At 35.7% G+C, this 7,500-nt stretch overlaps 1 protein-coding gene across 1 annotated transcript in view; it reads right to left on the bottom strand.

Annotated features, from left to right (window-relative positions):
- Positions 1–5,402: 5,402 nt before the first annotated feature.
- Positions 5,403–7,500, bottom strand: part of vamp8 (vesicle-associated membrane protein 8 (endobrevin)) — a 6,884-nt gene continuing 4,786 nt past the window's right edge. The window contains exon 3 of the mRNA XM_058375326.1: positions 5,403–7,500. This exon is cut by the window's right edge and continues 200 nt beyond it. The gene's annotated coding sequence lies outside the window, so the exon portion shown is untranslated.

Raw genomic sequence — 7,500 nt, 5'->3', positions numbered from 1 at the left:
CAAACGTATGTTTCTGTCATAGAATATTAATAATACACATTGTACTAAAATTAAAACAAACAATTCAAATAATATTACTTACAAATATAAATACCAGGGCAGAGGAAAAATACATTTATAGCACAAAAAAAGTGAAATTACATAAATAAATCAGCCGTATCATTAGAATTCATAAATTATTTATGTTATAATGCGTAACAACTATTTAATTAATGTATCAATTCAAATCTGTTAAATTTTGTTGTATTTGGCTGAGCAGTGGTTTGGGTGTCTCGCCAATTTATTAGGTTTCTCTAATATATAAAATAAGTAAGTTTGAACAGAGTTCTTGTAGGGAGAAGAATTTATTGAAGGTAGCAGTGTAGCGGGTCTTCAACAGCGATGTTAGCTTGTTGGTCTTCAAAATATCTTAACCCAAAGACCTTTATACAAGAATACAGAACTATAAGGACCTCCTGACCATCTCCTGTATGGGCCATCACCTGACCCACACCCATCTCCTGTATGGGCCATCACCTGACCCACACCCATCTCCTGTATGGGCCATCACCTGACCCACACCCATCTCCTGTATGGGCCATCACCTGACCCACTCCCATCTCCTGTATGGGCCATCACCTGACCCACTCCCATCTCCTGTATGGGCCATCACCTGACCCACTCCCATCTCCTGTATGGGCCATCACCTGACCCACTCCCATCTCCTGTATGGGCCATCACCTGACCCACACCCATCTCCTGTATGGGCCATCACCTGACCCACACCCATCTCCTGTATGGTCCATCACCTGACCCACACCATCTCCTGTATGGTCCATCACCTGACCCACTCCCATCTCCTGTATGGGCCATCACTTGACCCACACCCATCTACTGTATGGGCCATCACCTGACCCACACCCATCTCCTGTATGGGCCATCAGCTGGACCACACCCATGTCCTGTATAGGCCATCAGCTGGACCACACCCATGTCCTGTATGGGCCATCTTCATGGAACCCCCACAGACACAGCTGATTGTATCTGAGAGGCAGTCATTGAAATACAAACAATTATTAAGCACTAAATGTTTGTTATATTATAAGTTTAATCTGTACAGTAAGAATAATAAATACAATTCATTATGATTAATTTTAAATAAAAAATATTATTATTGATTACATTCATTATTAATTAATTATTTAAAAAATCACATATTTATTGTTTTTTTTATTTGCATTTATTTACAAACAAAATCAAACAATAAAAATTTATTATTATTATTATTATTATTATTATTATTATTATTATTATATGTATTAAATGACATACAATATATAAATAATTAAAAAATAATTATAATATGAATTCTTCGAAAACAACTTTTACTACTTGTGTATTATTTAGTTTTATTTCTTCGATGTACATGAAATAAAAATAAAAATTCATAATAATAATATTATTATATACAATGCAAAACAAACCAAATCAGCCAAACACACACTGAGAAATCTTGGCAACAATCTGGCAACGTGCTCCCCTGTACTGATTTTCCCAGTGTGAGTGCCGGCCCCCTCCACCCTTCCCCTCATGTGGGTGGGGCAGTAAGGAAAGAGATTTCATGCTCACTAACAGCTCCATCCAGCCTGCTTGGCTCAGATTTCATGATGCCACTTCACTATAGACCCAAACACAAACCGCTGACCATCAGCATGGTCACCTCTGGGGTATTGGTGCAGTTATTTTTGGAGCGTTCACACTTTCACTTTTCATTTCCTGGCTGTGTGGAAAAAACCTAAGAGCACTACAGAGAATAGTTCAGTGTAGGACATTGCATTAAATGTGGGTGTTACTCCGGTCTGGTATTTCCTGCAGCTTGCTGATGTTCTGCTTCGCTTCTCACTAAAAGAAAATGAAGTACACACACCAGTTTATTAAAAACCTGTTTAGAAACAAACTCTTCAGATAGCTCAGGATGCTTAGCTTCTCAGCGAGGTGCTGCTGGAAACCGGCTGCTGTTGTTATCGTTTCAGTTTCTTCACATCTGGAAAGTCAGGGATGAGTGTCATTATTCATGACAATCCAGAAAACACCTCTGTATCTTCATTTCTGAGTTTGCGGACTCACCATGATGTCATTAATGGTTTTGATGACCATTAATGCATCAAATCAAATCCATTAGTAACTGCTACTGCTCTTTGTTTAGGACAAAAGTAATGGCACCCTGTAAAAAAGGAAGCGTTCGAATCAATTGCTTCAATTGCCCCTATAAGCCCCGTCCCCTTCCTGGTCTTTGAATATTTTATGAATATTTTAATGAGAACTCTCTCTGTTATGTCACAGTCATGTCACTCCAAGCAAATAAATGAAGTTCAATCATGGAGCATCAACCATCACACATGTTGTGCTGTACGTGTCACAACTTCCTCTTCTTAAAGGAGAAGTTCACTTCCAGAACAAATATCTACAGATAATTTCCTCACCCCCGGTCATCCAAGATGTTCGTGTCTTTCTTTTTTCAGTCGTGAAGAAATGATGTTTTTTTGAGGAAAACATTTCAGGATTTTTCTCCATATAGTGGACTTCAATGGTGCCCGCGAGTTTGAACTTCCACAATGCAGTTTAAATGCATCTCGTCCAGGGTACACACATGAATGGACCATTTTAAACGTAAAACTCACACAAAGACATATAACTTTGTGTCATTCCACATGCAGCAACTTCGGAGCGGTCTTCTTCTTCTTCTTCTTCTTCTTCTTCTTCTTCTTGAGATTTATTGCCGGTTGACAAACAACAAAATGGTGTATTTCCACCACCAACTGGTATGGAGTGTGGATTGAAATGACTTACTCCCGTCCTTATTTATTTATTTATTTATTTAAATCTTCTCCCACAGATAGTTCTTTCAAGATACTGAAAACTAAAACTAAAACATTCATTTCTTGAGTTATTTTGTAAAATATCTCTCAGCATAACTTCAGAGCGCTTCTCCTTCTCCACACTAGTAAACACTGGGTCTGTAGCTCCGCCTACATCACGTGTGAACTTTCCACGTGATTACGTAGTATGTAGCGTCACGGACACGCATCCCTGAGCTAGTGCTAGACGAGCTTTTGTGGTTAAAAAGTATGAAATTTTTTATTTTTCTAAGAAAATGAGCGATGGTATGGCTAGATAAGAGCCTTCTTCCTGGGCTGGGTTCGAGGTTTAGAGCTCGTTAAAGCTGCATTTAAACTGCATTGTGGAAGGTCAAACTCACAGCCACCATTGAAGTCCACTATATGGAGAAAAATCCTGAAATAATAAATTTTCCTCAAAAAACATCATTTCTTTACGACTGAAGAAAGAAAGACATGAACATCTAGGATGACCAGGGGGTGAGGAAATGTGAACTTCTTTAATGTGTGTTTACTCAGATTGCTGTTGTATAGTAACATTGGTAAAAAATGTGGACATACGGTAGTGTGTGTGTGTGTGTGTGTGTGTGATATTACTGAAATGGTAAGTGAATTGCAGCAATCTGGGTGATGGAGGGGCTTTTTCTTTTAATGCAATAGAAAATCATTGCACTGTTTGTGTGAAAACGAAAGGACAAGAGAAAAGTTCAAAACAAGTCATAAGAGCCCCATAATTTACTATTTATTATTTCTTTACTTGTTTTTTTTATTAAAAAGTATTTATTATTATTATTATTTTATTATTAATTATATATTATAATTATATAATTATAATAATTATATATTATATAATTATAATATATATTATATAATTATAATATATATTATATAATTATCTATTATATATATATATATATATATATATATATATATATATATATATATATATATATATATATATATATATAATTATATATATTAATAATAATAATAATAATAATAAATATTATTTTTATTTATTTATTTACTTTAACCTACTTTCCTATATATATTTTTATTTTTTTCCCTTGTTAACAGACTGTGGTCTCTCTCTCTCTCTCTCTCTCTCTCTCTCTCTCTCACTCACACAAGGGGATTTCCAGAAACAGAAAGATCTCACTAATGAAATTACTGTAAATCATTCTTCATCTGAATCATGCTGTTGTGCTCTAATACAATGGGGTGTTTACTCTCTCTCACACACACACACACACACAAACACACACACTCAGATGATGTGTGACACAGCAGTGCTGTAAAATCCACTTATCCTCCTGGAACAATAGGTTTATTATGTCTCGTATGAGCAACGGAATACGAAGCGTCTCTGGATTTTCGTCTGTCATGTGTCCTGCGTGATCACAGACGGTGTGTTACATCTGCTTCCTGAAACATGTCACACTTACTGTAATTCAATCCTACACCCTGACTGTGTCTACAGCAGAGGTTTGTTTAGCCTTTACGAGAAAATCTAGAAAGGGACCAATCACGACAAAGCACACAAAAAACGGATGTATAATGATATGTAGGATTTTAGGGTTCTGACCAATCAGAACTCACTTTCCTGAAGCTGCTCAGTGAGGTTTTTGGATAGAAGATATATACATAACGATCAGGCATAACATTATGACCATCTCTATGATGATCTCCTGGGGCAAGGGTAAGGATTTGACAAGGGCCAAACTGTAATGTTGCCTAGATGACTGGATCAGAGCATCTCCAAATCTGCAGCTCTTGTGGGGTGTTCCCGGTCTGCAGTGGTCAGTATCTATCAAAAGTGGTCCAAGGAAGGAACAGTGGTGAACAGGCAACAGGGTCATGGATGGCCAAGGCTCACTGATGCACGTGGGGAGCAAAGGCTGGCCCGTGTGATCCGATCAAACAGACGAGCTACTGTTGCTCAAACTGCTGAAAACATTAATGCTGGTTCTGATAGAAAGGTGTCAGAATACACAGTGCAGGACGGGTCAGCAAAAGGGGGACCAACACAATATTAGGCAGGTAGTCATAATATTATGGCTGATATGGTATATAACAAGCTCTTGCGCTCCCTCTAGTGAACAAAATAAGGAACTGCGTCAAGTCTGGGGGGGGGGGCATTTCGGTTGTAAACGTCACGCTCACCTTCAGGTATATAAACAGCTATAAAAGCTTCACAACACGATTTCTCAAACATCATCCATTTATCATCACCTGTGGATTAATTATATTAAACATAATAATCACACCACCCCATACATCTCCGTGTTTATAAGAAACAAAAGTACCGAAAAGAGCAAAACGAGTTCATGTTCATTTTACTTTAATTCAGATTTTTATTATTTCTCTGGGTATGTTACTTTTATGACACGTGACACGATAGATCTTCTTCACTTAATCAATTTATCTTTCCAAAAAAATGTTTAATATTGTTAATCATCAGACTGTCAGAGCGCTGGACTGCGTAATTCTTTGCAAAAATATAAGAAATAACACACAGGAAGCAGCTTTAAGGACACGGTGATCGTTTTATTGCTTAAAAACAGCTCTACAGGCTTTCTTTATTACTTCATGTTTAACAACAAAAGCCCCAGAAATGGTTGAGTATTTCATCTGAACCTTTAACACATCACATGATATCTCTCCCTTACACTCTCACACACACTCTCTCTCTCACTCACACACACACACACACACCTGTGAGCGACTAGCTGGTGTGTATTAACTCTTCATCATGTTTCGGATTCTTTAGAAGACAACCAGGCGACTAGAACAGCTTTCTAGGGATCAGGAACAATAAATAAACTTGGATATGTAACATTCTAACGTTATACTCCATGCTACAGTTTATTAGAAAAAACTGCAACAGAAGAAAAAGACTCAAATATTTACAAAAAAAAAAAAAGAGAGAGAGAAAAAAAAAAGAAGGATTTCCACAACAAAAACCACAAGAAAAGCTGATTTGAAGAAATTGAGAAAAATATAAGCTCGGAAAAATACGTCTCTACTGTTAATCGTAGCTCTGATAACAATCACTAATCATGTTTCTACTGGGAAAATAAATCGATTATCATTATTATTATTATTATTATTATTATTAATTGTAAATGTAACCATGAAGATCATCAAATCTAAGCTGTGTAAAATGTGAAAACGCTGGCCACTAAAATGAACTGTAAAGGTGTCTGTTATTATTATTATTATATATTATTTATTTTAATATTTATTTATTACTATCTTAACAATGAAAATGAGAGAAATATCGCCTTTTACAGCAGAGGTTGGAATGGTAAAGCAAAACCGAGGACGATATTTAATCTCCAGGTTAAGGCAAAGTGCATCTGCGCTATTGTTCGTATCGATTTTATCTCGGACATCGGCCTTCGAATTTTACGCAAAAAAAACAAAACAAGACATTTTTTCTTGTAAAAGAACACACACACAGACACACACACACTTAGGCAAAACTGAACATTTCCACACACACACTCACTGTATCACTAATAAATTGAGTAACTGTTTACACAGCGAAGATACAAAACTAAAATCTTTTGTATTATTATTATTATTACTATTATTATTATTATTCATGATTATTAACATGTAATATGCTACAGGTTCCTTCCAGCATTGATGAGAATATTTTCGGCATGGAACCGAAAAAATAAAGTGAGAAATTATATCCAGCTTTCAGGATTTATTTCCAGATATTTGTAGCTGTAAAATATTCTAAAAGTCCATTCATCACATATTTTTACTGTTTCCTTTGAATAAAAAAAAAAAAAAAAAACAGATCTTTTTTTTTCTCTTAGATATTTTTCAAATTTCACATTGTTTTTACTGTTCAATTTATTAATTATTTAATTATTATTCCAACATTAATAGTTCCAACATTAATTTTCAAATAAATTTTAACAAATTTTATTTCAAATCTAGATGAAGGGACTAGTTTTATATTCCGTCCCTCAAAGCTCGAATCGTCTTAGAATTTTCCGGATATCTTTAAATCTGTCATTTCTAATAAACTTCCTCAAATTCCTCGACGTCAAGACAAATTTCTAGATTTGTTTCAAATCTTAAAATCTCATTATTTGGGGTGAAACATCTTTAATCCTCAAGCTATTATTCTGTATGTAACATGATTTTTTATTTAATCTGTAACCTAGAAATTTATTGAGTTTAATGTTTCCGGACATTTTCAACATAGAAGTTTGGGTAAATCTTCAATTCCGGCGATCTGTGAGAAATTCCAGATGTTTGGAAGTGTAAGCTTATAAATCTGAAGCTATATCTAGACATTCTTGAACTTTTCATAGAATTCTCGGAAGAAAAATAATGAGTTTATTATTGTGTGTGTGGTTTGATTAATCAGGTGAAGAAACATGGCTGTTTTTGGGAATCTGATGATCAGACACCGGTCTAAAGGAATGAAGTCAGAAAGCGAGCTCAAAGCTGACGAGCTTCATCATGAAGGACATCAGGAATTTCGATGACCTTTAGTTTGATCTACATTTGACTTTCAGGACTGCTTTTCTAAACCAATGGAAGTGTGTGTGCTTTCAGGTTTGTGTATAAAGTGTAGGTCTGTGTGCAGGAGCGAGTGTGA

This window comes from Hemibagrus wyckioides, linkage group LG22, assembly GCF_019097595.1.
Source record: "Hemibagrus wyckioides isolate EC202008001 linkage group LG22, SWU_Hwy_1.0, whole genome shotgun sequence".
Classification (NCBI taxonomy): Eukaryota; Metazoa; Chordata; class Actinopteri; order Siluriformes; family Bagridae; genus Hemibagrus; species Hemibagrus wyckioides.
Note: the sequence above shows the minus strand (reverse complement) of the source record. Positions and strands in the feature narration are given on the sequence as shown.